This window comes from Perissodus microlepis, chromosome 22, assembly GCF_051167445.1.
Source record: "Perissodus microlepis isolate ML-2025 ecotype Zambia chromosome 22, ASM5116744v1, whole genome shotgun sequence".
NCBI lineage: Eukaryota > Metazoa > Chordata > Actinopteri > Cichliformes > Cichlidae > Perissodus > Perissodus microlepis.
Genome location: NC_140481.1, coordinates 637,605 through 655,000, shown reverse-complemented (window position 1 = coordinate 655,000; position 17,396 = coordinate 637,605). Strand labels below are relative to the sequence as shown.

The 17,396-nt window shown below is 44.0% G+C and overlaps 1 protein-coding gene across 1 annotated transcript in view; it reads left to right on the top strand.

The window, feature by feature from the left end:
• Positions 1-17,396, top strand: part of epb41a (erythrocyte membrane protein band 4.1a) — a 70,678-nt gene that overhangs the window by 966 nt on the left and 52,316 nt on the right. The gene's annotated exons all lie outside the window — the stretch shown is intronic.

The following is a 17,396-nucleotide window of genomic DNA, read 5'->3' as shown; positions in this document are numbered from 1 at the left end:
CCTAAGTTTAAGACCAGATTACTTTTATTATCTCCTAATAATTAAAACTGAGAACTGAAGGCAGGTATGCAGCAGGTTAGGGTGGAGAGGACAGCCAGTCGTTCCACATACATACAGATGGAGAGCTCAGAGTCAGAGAGGCTCAGGTGGTTTGGACATGTGCACAGGAGGAGAAAGGATGATGTAGGTGGAGCTGCCAGTCAAGAGGAAAAGAGGAAGACCTCAGAGGAGGTTCGTGGATGTAGAGGAGGACATGCAGAGGATGCTAGGATCGGAGTATAAGGAGGCAGGTGATGGGAGGAGACGGAGAAGATCCTTCTTCATCACTCCTAATCTTGCTGACTGAGATGGGATGTAGTAAGCTTCCTTGCTGTCCCTGATACCCACCTAAAGTCCCAAGGTTTCCATGATGGGACATGTGGCCTCTGAAACACTTTGCAGATTCTTTGGATGCATTTCTGTTATCAACACATTAGTTTAGAGCTGGAGTAGGCAATCTTTAGAGAGGTGTTCAAAAACAAGCTTATAAAGACATCAAAATTAACACTGAGAAGAACTGAGTGCAGCATGTTGGTGATATATTACTGGCCCTCCAGTTTTTCATGGAAGCCCTCGGGAAAATGAATTCCCCTTTCCTGGTTTAGATGGACATGTTTAACATGTACTCACTGGGTTTGTATGCATCTCTGATGCCGATTCTTTATATACTGTTGTGATTTATTGTGCAGCTTTTGTATAGTTTGGAAAGGTTGAGGCTAGAGCAGGGCGATATGGCCAAAAATATTTTTCACGATATATATTTGAAAATTTGCGATAACGATATGTTGTTTTTTTATGTGCATTAAAGCTACATAAAAATGTAACAGTGCAAATGCAAATTCCTTGCTGAAAGTTTAACCAAAAGGCATTTCCAGTAGAAATGGGCTGACATATCCTGAGCATAACCATGTATAATATCCACTGAAGTTAAAAAGAGGAGCTTTGCAACATTAAACTGCAGTGTGCCAAATAAAAAAGTCAAATACGTATTTTTCGGACCATAAGCTGCACGGGATTATAAGACACATTAAGTGAAACAAAGCAGTCAGATAAATCAAACTTTATTCAACTCATTCTTCTTGCTTCCTCCACTTCTGTACCATTGATTCATTAATGCTGTATTCTATCACAGCGGCTCATAGTTTGGTCCCACCTTCGCTGTTGTGATTGGTGTGGGGGTAGGGACAGGCTTGGGGTGTCGGGGGGTTCCCCAGGAGCATCTTCCTTGGGGGGCTCAACCCGGGGTTGCGGTCATGGCCTGTTAAGGGCTCTGTTGGCTCTTAGGTGACGGTTTCCTCGTGGCTGCGTGCAGCGGGGCTAGGGGAGGGTCTGTGCTGACGGACGTGGGTTACTGACCTGGTAGCCTGGCTGCCCCTGGGTGGGTCCGGGACGGGCGGGGGGTTCTGGGGGTTCTGGGGGTGCTCCGTCTCTGGGCTGGGGCCCTGGCTGGGCCTTGGGTCCTGGTTGGTGTGTCGCCGGGGTTGTGGGTGTATGGGGGCACAGCCCCGGCGCAGGGTGCTGCCAGTGCATCAAGCCACCTGGGGGGCTCTTCAACTGGTGGGGGAGGTTGTCACATCTTGCAGGAGCTCTCCTCTCTCCAGGAACTGACTCTGCAGGAGGGGGAGATACAGGAGAGGTGGAGGAAGATCTCAGCCTGGGCGTCTATTGTCTTGTGTAGTCTGGAAGATGAGTGGATGACGGGATGGGTGCAGTTTTCTCTGTGGTGGGGTCGGGTGGGCTGTCCCGGGCTCAGTGGGGCCAGGCGGCGCTGCTGAACTGGGCCCCGGTCCGGATGGGCCTGGGCCCCCTTTCCCTGGCGGGTTGCAGAGTATGGGGGTGCCTACTGGGGTCAGCGGGGGAGCTGGCACCAGGGAGGGGTCAGTTGCCCCTCCCTTCCTTCCCTCCCCATCTCCAGCTTCCTCCCTCTTCCTGCTCCACCACAATCACCCACACATGCAGGGCCTTGGGGTAAAGATGTGTCACCAGGGTGCAGGGGAGGCATCCCCCCCCCCCGCCCCCCGCCCCCTCTGTCCCCTTCTGGCTGCCTGTGCTTCAATTTTATCCCGCAACTTAGACATTCACATTACTCACACTCTCATAACACATACATATAGGATGTTGGGGGTGGGCACGCTACACGGATTCCAAAAGACCATCAGGGTGTACACCTCACCCCTGGCGTCGTTGCCCACCTCTCAATTTTAAATACTCGTAGACATTGAGGGCTAGCAGGAGGGGCTATGCGCTTACCTGCTGCTCTCTGGCAGGTAGCTCCATGCCCTCCTGGGTTTTAAATGCACCTTAGACCACACATGCATCAACACTACATATGAGCGGGTGGAGGGAGGTTTGGAGTCTCCTCACACCCCCGTTCTCTGCTGCCTGCCGGGGGTGGGCGTCCAGGTACGTCCAGGTACACACCGGCTCACTCCTTGGTGGCTGCTTATCGGAGCCTGGAGCCTGGGGCTCGCTCGGGCTCCTTCGGGGGTGCGGTGCCCTCGGCCTCTCGGCCTGGGGTTCGGTCACTCTGGCACAGCTGGCTGCCGGCGGAGCTCACGGGCACGTCACTGCAACCCCCCCTGGCTTCTGCTCCGCGGCTGCTGAGTGACCCCTCATCTGGGGCTCTCCTCAGCTCTTTCTGGGACAGTGGCGCAGCTGCCCCTCTGTTGGTCTTCCTTGGTCTCTTGTGTTCTGGGGGCCTCTGGATGTCTGGAGTCTTGATCTCCTCCATACCTGCTTCATGCCCTGGAGGACGGGGCTGTGGCCCCCCCACACCCTCTAGCAGATCATTACATGAAGGAACCTTTTAAAAACAAGCGCGTCCATGCTCACAGGTGTACACACGGGTGCTCACACACACAAACTACACCCTTTTTGGCTCCTACCTCAAAGCACACTGTGCGCTGTCGATCTTACGTGCTGCACAATAATGTTTAATATTTAGTATTTACTGTTTTCACATAGATCATCGTGATGTTGTTCATTATGTTGCTCTTTTTTTTCCTTCTGCTTGTTTTCTCTTTTTTCTGTCTCAACAGGTGATCCAGGTGATGGATATATGTATTTTTTGTCTGCTTATTTTGTTGTTTTTTGCCCTTTATCTCCGTCCCTCTTCCCCGCTGTTTTTCTTTCCCTCTTTCTTTCTCCCCTTTCTTTTCCCCAGTCAAGTCTGTCCCGTATTTAGCAAGTGAAAATAAATAAAATAAACAACAAAAGGTGAATCAAATAGACCATTACGGCAAGGCTGGGATGGTCCATTTGGTAAAGTAAATCCGTTGGGCATCTTTCTTTGCCTTAAGACAACAATTCTGATGGCAAAAGAGCCAAACGGGACAGGCAAAACAAACAAACAAAAAAAACCTTTTATCGAGTGGAAAAAAGTTAGCGTTCATCCTCCAGCTTCACTGTGTTTGTTCTGAAGGCAGGACTGTGATGCAGTTTTCTGCCTCGCCACTAGAGGGCGCGGCCGTTTTTGTGAGTAATGTTTTGACTGGGATGAAAAATGGTGCTTCCAAAGCTGTGTCACTGTGAGCAGTGTGTGCTTTGCCGCCTCAGTGTGTTTTGTTTGTTGCAGGGCTGTTGTGTGTCTTTATGTTACTGTGCGCTGTTGAGCCTCTGGGTTCACTGAAAGCAGCGATTGCCACACTTGAGCTGAGCAGCACCGTTGAATTGTCAGAACCACTACCAGAGATGCCTGTTTGAAAACATGTCTACGTCTGTGCTTCATGTTCAGATTAAAAGGATTTGCTTCCATCTGCAGTGAAACTGCTCCTGAAGTGAAATCAGGTGATTTGCAGACTCTTGGCAAATGGAGGCATGCAGCTATCATGTTCCACCTCAGCCAGCTACACAATTCAAATTCTACTTTCATGCATCTGCACTGACAATCTTGTCATGTATATACATGCATGAAATATAACCCCGCTGTTCAATTTTAAGAGCTTTGCCCTTCAGAGTCTCTCTTCTACATAAGGTGTAGTGGCTATGCTGTTGTTGGTGTTTCAAAGCTGCCATGTGTCCAGCAGAGTGCAGCAGAGAGGAGAGGATGACAAATGGATGAACAGGTGGTCTCTGACTATGGATGGATTATCATCATGTCTGCATGCTGATCCAGGGGAGGGAAGATGGCAGAGGGTTTAATCGGAGCAAGTCTCAGGCAGTTGCCACGACAGATATTCGACGCGTCAGCCTGCTGAGACGAGGATGATATGTTGTAGTCTGATGGTAATGACAATGACAACGTCAGTCTGGTTATCTAAGAATGGAGCAAGCAGCCGTCAGGGCAATCCCTGCCAACAGAGAACTACTCTTTGTTTAAAAATGAGAACCGCTCGCCTGAGTCACCCAAATCATCAGCAGGGCACTTAGTTGGCTCCCCAGTGACACACCGGCCATGTCTGAAACATCGCAGATGAAAGGATTTACAAAGAGCAAATGGAAGGATGTTTTCAAATTGTTACTGAGCTCTGTCAATTTAAAAAGGTCACACAAAAGGAAAATAAGTAAAGTTCATACAAATCAGGCTTTGACCATTTTTCCTTGTTCATTTGAAATTTGGTTACGTAAATCACACAGTGTTGTCCCCGTATGATTATGTACCAGAATGCGCTGGCCATTAAGATGACTCTGGATCACTTAATGATTTGTTACCCGTACCCCTCTGTGCTCCCCTCTGACCAGGTTGTAGCTGTTGTTGTGCGAGCACAGAGGTAACTGAGCAGAAGAGTTGGGAGGTAATTAAAGAGCACATGCTCAGCTAGACAGCACGTAGCACAGATGTGAGGGAGGGAGAGCAGAAGCTTGTTCAGCACCACTTTGTTCACACAGAGGAAATGTAATTTATTACCCAGCCAGGGGGTAGAACCCCACCCTCATCACAGCAGAGGCACTAGAGCCAAAACCAAGATGGGCTGCTTTGGATCGGAGCAAATATACAGTTGGCAGGCACTGTAATGAGGTTAGCAGGTGTTTCTGAGTTTCCAGTTTAAGGTTTTGTGTTTTCACTTTGTCAGTTCTACCTTTTGTTCGAGTCCTGCGTCTGGGTCCTCATCCTGCCTGCCATGACATATCCAACTGAAGAAAAGCAAAACTGATTTGTTCTGGGGGGGTCACGTGGCCAAGCCTTAAGCATTGCTCCCAAAACAGTGTATAAACTTTCCATAAAAAACCCTTGTATACGCTGTTAGTGTGGTTTGGAATATACGGCACTGACATGTCAAAAGTTTCATCTGTGAAACAGCGTGAAATCTTTACCCGAAGACGCAAGACAGGCGCTACACCATCAACGTCCGACACAGATGCTGACATGGCGAGCATAGCCGGATGGATTTTGGAGCCAAGTTGGACAGCATTGATACAAGACTGACAGGGATGGCAAATGCTGTGACTGCACTGGAGGGTAAAGTGTCGGAGGTAAAGCAAGACATATTGAACCAAGGGGCTCATATCGAGGAGGCCGAAGCCCGCATTGCCGAAGTAGAAAGCACACTTGAAAAAACAGAAACGTCACTGAACTCGGCTATCAAACGAATCGTACTTCTTGAAGCCAAAACAGATGACTTGGAAAACCGCGGACGACGAAAGAACCTGCGCATCTCCGGCATAAAAGAGGGAGCAGAGGGGAACAACCACTCTTCGACTTTATTAACATCATGTGGCTGGGGCTAGCGCCCGACAAGTCATTCACACTGGAGCGAGTGCATCGCACGCTCCGGGAAACCAAACCAGAGCAGAGCGGTGCTTGTTCGCTTCTTAAAATCCCAAGAGAAGGAACTGGTATATCGGGAAGCAAGAAAACAACAAATTACACATGAAGGGGCCAAGATCACATTTGCACAGGATCTGTCTGCGGCGACGGCTCAGATCCGACGGGGATTTCACCCGGTTGTCAAACTGTTTATTGATATAAATGCCTTCCTTATGTTAACATAACTGGGTGTTTAAGGGCATATTCGTTCTAAATTTAATCTAAATCGTTTTGGGTTATATATTAACAGTTAAACCTTGACTAAGTCATTATTTTTTTGTCCTACCAAGGGTAAACTTTACTTTATTATGAAAAAAATCAGTATCATTATATGGTTATACAGTTATGCACTGTCTGATTTACGGGGTTTTGGAGTTGACTAGTCCCTCCTCAGTGATGTGGATTAACACCCTCCAAATAATTTGTTCGAGGAAGGGGGGAGACATTTCCAACAAGGAAATACAAATGTTCAATCAGAAATTGTTTACAAGTTCTGTATCTGGTATGTGTGAGTGTGTGGATGTATGTGCAAACCTGCTTCTTCAATTTTTCCTTTACTTTGTTTATTTAAGTAAAAAGTCTGACAATATTTTATGGAGAGGACAACTAAAGAAAACATTGTGAACGTTAACATTACGACCTGGAACGTTAGGGGGATACGGAAGTTAGTTAAACTGAAAGTATTAAACCGACTGAAACATTGTAACTCTAGAATGATTTTCCTACAAGAATCTCATCTTACTGCATCAGAGATGCATTTATTAACCAAAAGATGGCAGGGTCAGGTATGTCACTCTTCCTTTACTAGACATGCCAGAGGAGTCATTACTCTTATACGTAAGTCAATCCCATTTCAAACTACGAGGGTGATTACAGATCCAAACAGGTGTAATTGTGCAGGGCCGTAAACCTGATGAATATCTATGGCCCCAACGAGGATAACCCATCCTTCTATGAACATTTATTTTATTGTATCATAGGAGGGGACTTCAATTACGCCCTGGACCCTAACCTGGATAGGTCGACTCAAACTGACACTACTGATACTCAGACTACAAAAATACTTTTTAACTATATAAAAGATCTGAGAATGAATGAGGTCTTGAGGTCAAGGAATCCAAATAACAGGAAATTTTTATGTTATTCTAGTTCGTATCGAAGTCATTCGCAGATATATAATTTTCTCATCTCCACAGAGCTACTACCTTACATTGAGAACTGTTGGTATAACAGTATTGTGATTAGCGATCATGCAGCAGTATGTCTATTGGTTAAACTGGGTGAAGTTGATCAAGGTGTAAAGTGATGGAGGATGCAAACATTTTTGCTAAAGGACCCAACATTTGTTGAATTTATAGAAACTTGCATTGATCAATATTTTCAAATAAATAAAGACGAAACCACAGCTAGATGGGAAGCATTTAAAGCTTACATAAGAGGGGAAATTATAGCAACAAGAGTAAGCGATATAACCAAGAATTAAAATTGTTAGAAAGGCAAATTAAATCTAATGAAACAGAATTTTACCAGAGCAATGACCCTAAACAATCTGACTATTCTAAGAGCCAGGTGTGATAACAGCAGAGAAAGTGGCAAAAAGTTTAATGTGGACCAAACAATTATTTTATGACCAAGGAGAGAAGGCAGGAACCTTATTGGCTTGGAGGAGAAAAAAGATGCAAGCAGCCATCACTAACATAAAGTCCAAATCGGGTATTATAACAACACACCCTTTAGAAAGAAACAAAAATTTCAGAGAGTTTTATAAATCTATACAAATCTGAATATACAGGAAACAGAGAAACACAAGATGCTTTTCTTGTGTTAAAATTTCAAACCCTCTCAGAAGAAGATAAAACAGCCCTTGATAGTCCTTTAACAATAAAAGACCTGTCAGAGGCCATAGACGACCTGAATAGCGGTAAAACGCCTGATCCTGATGGTCTTCCAATAGAACTCTATAAAACATTTAAAAATAAATTAATGCAGCCACTTCTTAACATGTATGAGGAGTCATATAAGGCTGGAATACTCCCAGACTCACTGAGATTAGCTACAGTAACCATTTTATTGAAGCCAAATAAGCCTCCGACTGAACGCTCCTCTTATAGGGGAATTAGTCTTATGGGATGTGATACAAAGATTTTGTGTAAAGCGGTCCCCAACCCCCGGGCCTCGGACCGGTACCGGTCCGTGAGTCGTTTGGTACCGGGCCACGAGAGTTGAGGCTCAGGTGTGAAATGTATAGTTTTCAGGGTTTTTATCGGTTTTCAGCGTCATTTTGTTATCGTTTTTATCGTTTACTCGGTTTTCCTGGGTCTTTTCACGTGTGTTATGAATAAATCTTCTTTTTTTCAGTACCGGTACTAGTTTTATTTTGTTGTATTTATCCGCGACACCTTAAAGGCCGGTCCATGAAAATATTGTCGGGCATAAACCGGTCCGTGGCGCAAAAAAGGTTGGGGACCGCTGCTCTAGGAGACTAGATAAATATGTGCCTAATTTGATAACAGACGATCAACGAGGTTTTGTTAAAACGAGACAAGGCTACCATAATATAAGACGTGTCCTCAATGTACTTTATGAGAAAAACAATAGTGAGGGCACTGCGCTGCTATCACTAGATGCATGCAAAGCCTTCGATAGGATAGAATGGAAATATCAAGTGCTGCCCAAATATGGACTGGGTGAAACATTCCTGAAATGGATCCGGTTATTGTATACACATCGGACAAGTTTGAACTAATAATAACGTATCAAAACCCTTTAATGTGCAGCGATCAACCAGGCAGGGCTGCCCTCTGTCACCAAGAGAACCTCTGGCCATCGCTGTGAGAGCAAATGCAGGAATATCAGGTATCAGAATCAGAAGGAAGAGACCATCTAATTTCTTTATTTACAGACAATATTATATTTTTTTGACTAATCTGAAAGATAGTATCCCTAATTTAGTAAGATTAATAAAAACATTTGGAGAATTTTCAGGATACAAAATTAACAATTCTGAATCAGAATTAATGTTTCTTAATGAGGAAGAAAGAAGAAGCCCTGTGGTGGCCACCCCATTTAAAACAACTACAACAGGCTTTAAATATTTAGGCATCAGGATCACCCCAAGCCTCAAGGACATAACCTCAATAAATTATGATCCCTTTGTAGAAGAGGTCACGGAAACACTAATGCCTGCCTGTATCTGGCCGGATAAATATCCTAAAAATGACAATTTTACCAAAATTTTTATATTATTTCCAAACACTTCCGTTGCCTCTACCAACTTCATTTTTTGACAGTTTAAACAAACCACTTAACCAATTTATTTGGAATAATAAGAAGCCAAGGCTCCGCCTAAAACTACTTTACTTGCCCTATGAAAGAGGAAGTCTCCAAGTCCCCAACCTCAGATGGTATTATATGGCTGCCCATCGGCCACCCATTATTTCTGCCCAACAACACCTCCAGCCTGGGTTGACATTGAGCAAAAATGTTCCAGATCTTCCTTTACACACTTTTCTATATTCTTCAGACACTAAGACATTAAAAAAGAACACAAAGAACCCTTTCATGAAAAATCCAATTATAATTTGGCATGCAGCTCACAAACGTGGCCGATCCTCCATCGCTTTTGCAATTCACACCTATTTGGGGAAATGAAAAGTTCACGCCTGGTAAAAACGATGGATGGAATATGGAAAAATGAAGGCATTCACAAAGTTAAAGACCTATATGCAGACGGCATGCTGCTCACATTTGATCAGTTACGTGAAAAATATTTAATACCCCCTATGCACTTTTTAAAATATTTACAATTGAAAATTTATTTGTCATGAAAACTGCAAAAGATTGCTGAAGTTCCACCATTAACAAAAATAGAGGAGTCATGCATTAAGAATACAAAAGGGAAATGTTTTCTTCCTATATATTATAATTTACTGATGCTTTCCTCCAAAGACTCAGCAGCAGATAAGCTGGAAGCTTGGAGAAGCGAGATCCAAGAGGACATAGATGAAAACGACTGGAACCAGGCTTGCTTAAAAGCACAAAAACAAACAATAATGCTTTAAACTCCTGCAATATAAATGGCTCATGAGAACCTATATAACACCTGCCAAGCTCCATGATATGTCCAATGATATTCTGGACATCTGTACTAAATGTTTAGCTGAAAAAGGAACTCTTGGAAAGACGTTATCAAATGTCTGTCGCAAGTGTTTAAGGTAAAAATCCCTTTAAAAGGTAAACTCTGTGTACTTGGAATATACCCAAGGGAATTTAAACAACCGGAAAAAAGAAGGAAATAGCAGACTCTCTAGGCCTGGAAAGACTAACATATATTGCCAAGGGCAAACTATGGGACTTGGCAATATATGTTAGTCTTTCCAGGCCTAGAGAGTCTCTAGGTCATAGGGCAAACTATGGGACTTTGTGAATATGTGGAAGCCATATATGGATATTTTAGGGAGTGGAGCTGAAGGACGTTTATGAAAAAGAAGGAAAAGAAGAAGGGAAGGAGGGGAGAATCTTGTTTATCCTAACTCCTTGCATCTTTGTATTACTGTGAGAACTATGCTCATTTCTACATTTGAATATGATGTAGGCAGGTTTGATGTATGGATGGGTGTGTGAATGTGAGGATGTGCTAATATTTGTTTGTATTGTACAACAGAAAATTTCAATAAAAATATATGGAAAAAAACGGATTTGTTCTAATTACGTTTATGATTTAAATGTCTCTCACTGCTCTTATTCACGTCTCCCCTGAAGCTTCTGTGGAGGAGACGCTCGTTGCTATAACTGTTGATACACTGATTCTGGGTACAGTTATTACCATGACTACACAGTCCTTGTCTCGTTCAGGAGCATGGTGGGAAATGTTGTAAATCCCTCTGAGGCCAATTTGGTATGTGTGACATTGAGCTGGATAGATTTCATTTGCTTATATAATTAATCATTTGTAGGTGTTTGTGAAGGACACGCACTATTTCCCAATAATCCTCGTCATCGTCTCTTTAAAGTTAAAATAAACGTTGTTTACAGTTTAACAACAAACCTTTAAAAACTCTCCTTCTGAGTGCTATTAGAAAGTTAACAATCAAACACTGCAAGATTTTTTCAAACGGCCGTTTTATGCCAGCAGACAATCATTTTTTAAATTGTTCATAATGAGTCTGTTATTGGTGGATACAGAGATGTAATGTCTGTGAAGGTTCTCAGTCATCCAGGTCATGTAGTCTGAGGAGCTTGGAAAGAAAAGCGTCTGGACTTCTTTAAGTTTCTTGAAGACGTTTCATCTGAGAAGCTTCTTCAGTTCTAAGAGCAACTGGTGGAGACTCCCCAAGGCTACGTCCACACTAATACGTTTTCGTTTGAAAACGCATCGTTTTCTCTCCGTGGCCTCCCGTCCACACTGAGACGGCGTTTTCGGTCAAGGAAAACACAGCGTTTTGAAAACGCTCTCCACAGCAGATACATTTGAAAACGCCGCTTGTACGTCGCAGTGTGGACAGCGAACCCGGAGCTTTTTCGAAAACAATGACACATTTGAGTCATGTGATGCAGTCATGTGACCAGTTAAACCAAGATAGCGGAGGGTATTATACAGCAGTTGTTTTGTCTGACAGCCTTATTAAAGATTAATCAGTCTGTACATGCTCCAGAGAGCTTTTCTTCAAATTCTTTAATTCTCACTCGCTTTGGCAACTTTGTACTTTTGTGTTACTCGCAGCAACAACTCCACCTCATTGTTAGTCCATTTAACAAACTCGCTGCTTTTCCTCGACATTTTGCCAATGTTTCAAAGAGCTGGAAAGTAAATAAGCGGCAGACAGAAATGAGGCAGGTCGAATCTTCAGGACTGGAACGTCAGCGTTTTCAGCCGTTTCAGTGTGGATGCACAACTCTGTGAAAACGACTGAAAACACTAGTGTGGACGCAGAGCGTTTTCAGACGAAAACGCCGTTTTCAAATTTAACCAGGTGAGTGTAGACGTAGCCTAAGAGGGTCATGGACCTCCTATTGATCCTCTACCTAATCACACAATCAGGAACAGGAGCAGAAAATGTTCCCTCTAAGCCTGAAGGGAAAAAGAGGGTACACACACATCCTGTCCTCTTCCTCCAGCCATAAGAAACATCGACTCTCTTCCCGTATTTAAGTCACAGCTAAAAACACATTTTATCTGCTGTCAAGTTCTGTTTTGCAATTTTAACTTATTTTATGTAATTTATGACTATTGCTCCTTTTATTCATTTTTATTCTTTTGTAAGGTGACGTTGGGTTTTTGAAAGGCGCCCTCAAATAAAAGGTATTATTATTATTACACTTCAGACCCGCCACACACTCAGACACAAACTGGTTCATCACAAACACAAACTGAACAACGTAGCTGTGCAGTGCAGCGAGGAGTGCTCAGACCTCTACACTGGAGACACCAAACGGCCACTTCATAAACACATGTAAAGGTCAAAGGTCACTCTCTCAGGATGCCAGTGTTCACATTTTGTACAGAGAAGACAGATGGTTTGAAAGAGGAGTGGAAGAAGCATCTATGTCCACTGTGAACGGCCATCTTTGAAAGGAGGGCGGGGCTTACCACACCAACTGTCTGCCATCTAAAATCTGGACGCCTTAACGTCCACGCACATCCTGCGTCATCTGACCTCATTAAGTCACATGATAGGGTGTGGCTAGGTTTCACAATGAGCTCACCCGAAACCTTGGCTGATTTGATACATAGAGGATCAATAGGGGGTCCACGACCCTCTCAAGCTGGGCTACACTGGGCGATTTTTTCAGTCGCGTTATTCAGCTCCTGCTCAAACTGCACGATTGACTCGCAGGGGTTAGAAGTTCATAGGTCACGATGCAGGGTCACACACTATACGGCCCGATGCTCTGATGCGACCTGAGTCACACTGTGCGTCCAAAACATGAAGCTTATAACAGAAAATCTGTCGCTCGCTCCCCCTCTCTGTCTTTCACTCACACAGACACACCACCACCATCAGCTTTGCTAAATTACTAATGAAAAACATGATCAGGCAGCTGTGACTGAGCAGCAGCATAAATCCAACGATTTTCACGGTTGTTGTGGTCGTGATAATTTTGTGAGGCCACATCGAAAAGGCTCGGACGAGCCAAAGTTCTACAAGTTGTGCCTCCATCGCTTGTGTCCAGATCACACGCTGCACTGCTGCTCCGTGTTTTCACTTCCATTTCTGTGTCTGCGCGTGCGCAGTGTGAGAGGCTGCGGTGACAGCCTCACGACGGCCGACAGGATTTCAAACCAGGTTTGATTTTCTTACGACCAAGCGATTGATGATCGGGAGCTGGTCGTGAGGTGTTAATCGCTTCTCGTTACCCCGCGTATACTACACGATGCACGACGCACGATGAAGGCGAAACTCGGGCCGATCACCAAAACGGTCGCACGACTGAAAAATCAGCTCAAAATGAGCCAAAAATCGCGTGTAAGCCCAGCATAAGGGACATCTCCCAGTAGGTCTTCAAATCTGGGACTCTCCACCAATCGCTCTTAGAACTGAAGAAGCTTCTCGGATGAAACGCAGTAAATAGTAGTCTGTCCTCTGGTGTTGTACCTGTGAATCTTAAACATGCAGTGATTTAGCCTCTACTTAAGAAACCTGCTCTTAATCCTGATATTATTGCAAATTACAGGCCTATTTCCTACTCTAAAAGATGGTTTACAAGCAATTAATGTCCTTTTTAGAAGAACACGATACTTTAGAAGTTTTCCGGGTTTCAAAGCTTTACATAGTACCTAATCTGCCTTTTTAAGAGTTTTTAATGATGTGTTTTTAGCAACTGACTCAGGTGTGTTATTATCGTGCTTTTAGATTTAACTGCTATCTTTGATACAGCGGATCATAACATTTTAATTTCCCGTTTAGAGCAGTTGGTGGGTGTTAGCAGTGCCGCTCTGCAGTGGTTCAGATCCTGTTTGGCAGAGCGAACTTTCTCTGTGAAACTTGGTGAGTTTGTATCGTCTGCTGCTTCTCTGCAGTGTGGGGTCCCACAGGGTTCGGTTTTAGGCCCGCTTCTTTTCTCCCTATATCTTCAACCCCTTGGCTCTATTTTCAGGAAACATGGGATTTCTTTCCACTGTTGTTTCCCACTTATAAAGATAAATGGCTTCTCAGTAGACCCTCTGCGTAGATGCCTTGATGAAATAAGGGCCTGGATGGCTTTGAACTTTTTACATTTTAATGAGCAGAAAACAGAAGTGATGGTTTTTGGTGGCACTTCTGAGGCCACTACTATAGATGTTGGTTTGCTGGCACAGTATATTAAACCAGTCATCACTGATCTGGGAGTTAAAATGTGGCAGATCTTAAACTTGAAAGCCAGGTCTGTTGTAAGATCTCGCTTTTTTCGTTTGAGGCAATTAGCCAAAATAAAGCCCATCTTATCGAAACAGCTCTTTGAGACAGTAATCCACGCCTTTGTTACTTCTAGGCTGGATTATTGTAACGCGCTTTATTGTGGGGTTAGTGATGCGTCCATTAGGCGTCTGCAGGTGGTGCAAAATGCTGCAACACGTCTTTTAAGTGGAACAAAAAAGTCTGAGCACATTACCCCATTTTTAATTTCACTCCTGTACATTTTAGGATTGTTTTTAAAATTCTCTTATTTGTTTTTAATTCCCTTAATGGCTGACGCTTCACCTCAGCAGACAGTCTGGCTTAGCACCTGCTCCTGTGTGGAAGGGGGTTGGAGGATGCAAGTGAAGGAGGAGGGGGTTGCAACGGTGGCCTTTTGTAAAGTGATGGGGGAAGGAGCGTCTGTGTGAATGCGAGAACAGATCTGATTGTAAAGAGCGCCGATGTGAGGAGCAGCGTGGTGAACAGACCAGCGCTCAGACAAAAGCACATGAGTTGGCTTAGATATGGCAATTATAACCACGTTGCTGTATCTACGGGGGCGTGTCTCACAGCTTACTTGGTACGCTCTTCCTTTGTGCCGACTCAGGCGGCATGTTTGTCCTTTTACTGAAATACATTTTAAAGACATGTTTCATTTTAAGAACTTTCAGAAGAAGCACAAAGAGCTGACTGTAAACCGGCACCACCAATAAATCTGAACTAAAATGAAGTGAAATGGCCTTTGATGACTTATAGGACATGGCAGGGCTGTGGTCTCTGGCTCCGCTACAGTGAGCCAGGTGGAGGGAATTAGGCTGACCAACTCTCTCCCTTTTTTAGTGACGCTGGGCACCGGCGAAGGGAGGCGTGTGAGAGCACAGCTGCAAGCTGCCCTGGGAAACACGAGGTGCCGAACAGGAAGCTCGGTGGTCGAGGTGGCGAGGAGGAGGCATCGTGTGTGTGCAAAATCTGTACAATAAAGACAATTTAACTGTGAACGCTGTGTGGGTCTGTGGTGTTCACAGAACAATCATCAAGAAATACAATAATATTCCACATTTAAGCTTAAAATGTCCCGTGTGTAAAAACACATATGTGTAAACAGACACTATCACTGCATACCAAAAACATCAGATTCCTTTGAAAGCATTGTTCATGTAGCTCGTTCTCAGCACTTTCCTTTATAAAGAGAGATATTTGAAGGATTTTGGAAAAGTTAAAGCTTTCCTCCACATGTAAAATACATTTTTACCTGATCTAGTCTGACTGATGCTGACTGATAACTGCTGCTGTCTGTTTGCTGTAGTGGTGTGCGGATCGATACTGAAATATCGATTCTTCTGATACCAGTAATTTATGTTCTAGTATCAATTCTCATATTAAAATATCGATATTTTAGTACTTTGGGGTAAATTTGTAGTTTTTCATTAACAGGAACACAGTGGAAAGAAACTATATCATTCGGATCGTCTAAATTGGAAGGAACTACTTCCTCTTCCGCCTTTCATAGTCATGTGTGAAACACGACTGTATAAATGTGTCACAGCCCCTGGCGTGCTCACTCACAACAATGGCTGAGTGTAATTGGAGTCGTGTGGATGTATTTTACCTCCACAAACAGCCAAGACGTGGTTTGCGATACCTGGTCAAACACCTCAGAGTAAATCACATCACAGAATATGACGAGCGTATGTTGAGGTGAACTGAAGAGGAGGAGAGGGACAGGTGGAGGACAGGGACAGGTGCTGCTAGGGTGAGACAGACGACTCTCACGGAGTCCTTTAGTGCTGCAGGCAGGCAACCTGCTCAAATAGCACAACTTCAGGTTTTTATTTCTATATGATAATTCTGCATCATTAAGCAATGAGAACAAGTAGTGTGATGTCCTGTAATCATTATGAAGCTATATTATTATTACAATTACATAATGCAATTATATGTTGTATTATGAAATACAATGAAACATTATGTTTTTGTACAGAGTATCGGTATCGGGTCAGTATCGTCGATACCGCCCTGGATTTTACTTGGTATCGGATCGGAAAGGAAATCAGTGGTATCGCACATCACTAGTTTGCTGTAGCTGCCGTACAAACACGCGTGTCAGAGGTCTCTGGTTCCTGGCGTCATGCAGCGCACCAATAATTCTGCTTTGGGGAGAAAGTGTGAATAAGCATGTTTGCGCTCTTCCTCAGAGGATCTAAAAGCTCATCCACGAGCTCCTCTGGCTGCTCGGATCACAGAGTCTTGTTTCACATGAGATTGTGTGATTGTTGGCCTATTACAGCCTGTTATATAACAGCGAGTGTCCAGATACCTGTGAGATCTTTCTGCTTGCCACACGAGCTGTCCAATGCAGGCTGCTTTCAAATTTCACCAGAAAGAGAAAATCAACCTTGTACATCATTTCAGCTCATTTCTAGCTGCTGCTGTTTCCAGTGGCTCACTGATGATGGATGCACTGATTTCATGGCGGGGACCCTTGGTTACTGATGGTGGAGCTCTGCCAGGAGCAGCAGCTTCCTGAGCTCTGATTGGTGAACGCTGCTGTCTGCTCTGCTAGCATTGGCTACTTGTACATATACACTGGTCTCATTACATTCAAAACTCCACCCTTCTGTAGAAGGAAGGGGGTGGCAGAGGGTGTAAAGTGGGCCGTGTTGTCCCTCATGGTTGTCTTACAGGCTGGCTTTCTCTTTAGCTACTTTGTTGTTTCTAAGCTGCAGTGGCATTGCTTCTGCATTTACTTGGATGTAGCTCAGGAGGTCGAGCAGGTCATCTACAAGCCTGCATGCCAGATATCCTTAGCAGCATACTCATACCAAGTTGCTCTCTGAAGCAGAACATAGAACAGAATGTCTTTTACTGTCACTATACACACAGTGAGATACAGAGCAGCTCCTACTCAGTGCAGACATATGAACAGTATTTTAAGTGCACGAATATACAAATCAGGAGAAATAAATAAATAGTGTTATATGTTTACAGTGTGGTTTACTGCACAGTGGTGATGGTAGTGTATATGATAGAAAGCACTTCCGTAGAATAAAGTGCTCGTATGAATGTGTGAGTGTTGTATAAAGTGCTATATAAGTATGCCCAGAGAATACAGCAGGTCCTAGAACTGACTGCATATATTAAGGCTGTTGAATACTGCTGTATGTGGACAGGGTAGGGTCTGCCTAACGATGAGGCGGCTGTTGTTGTGATCGGGCGCTGACATGACAACGAAG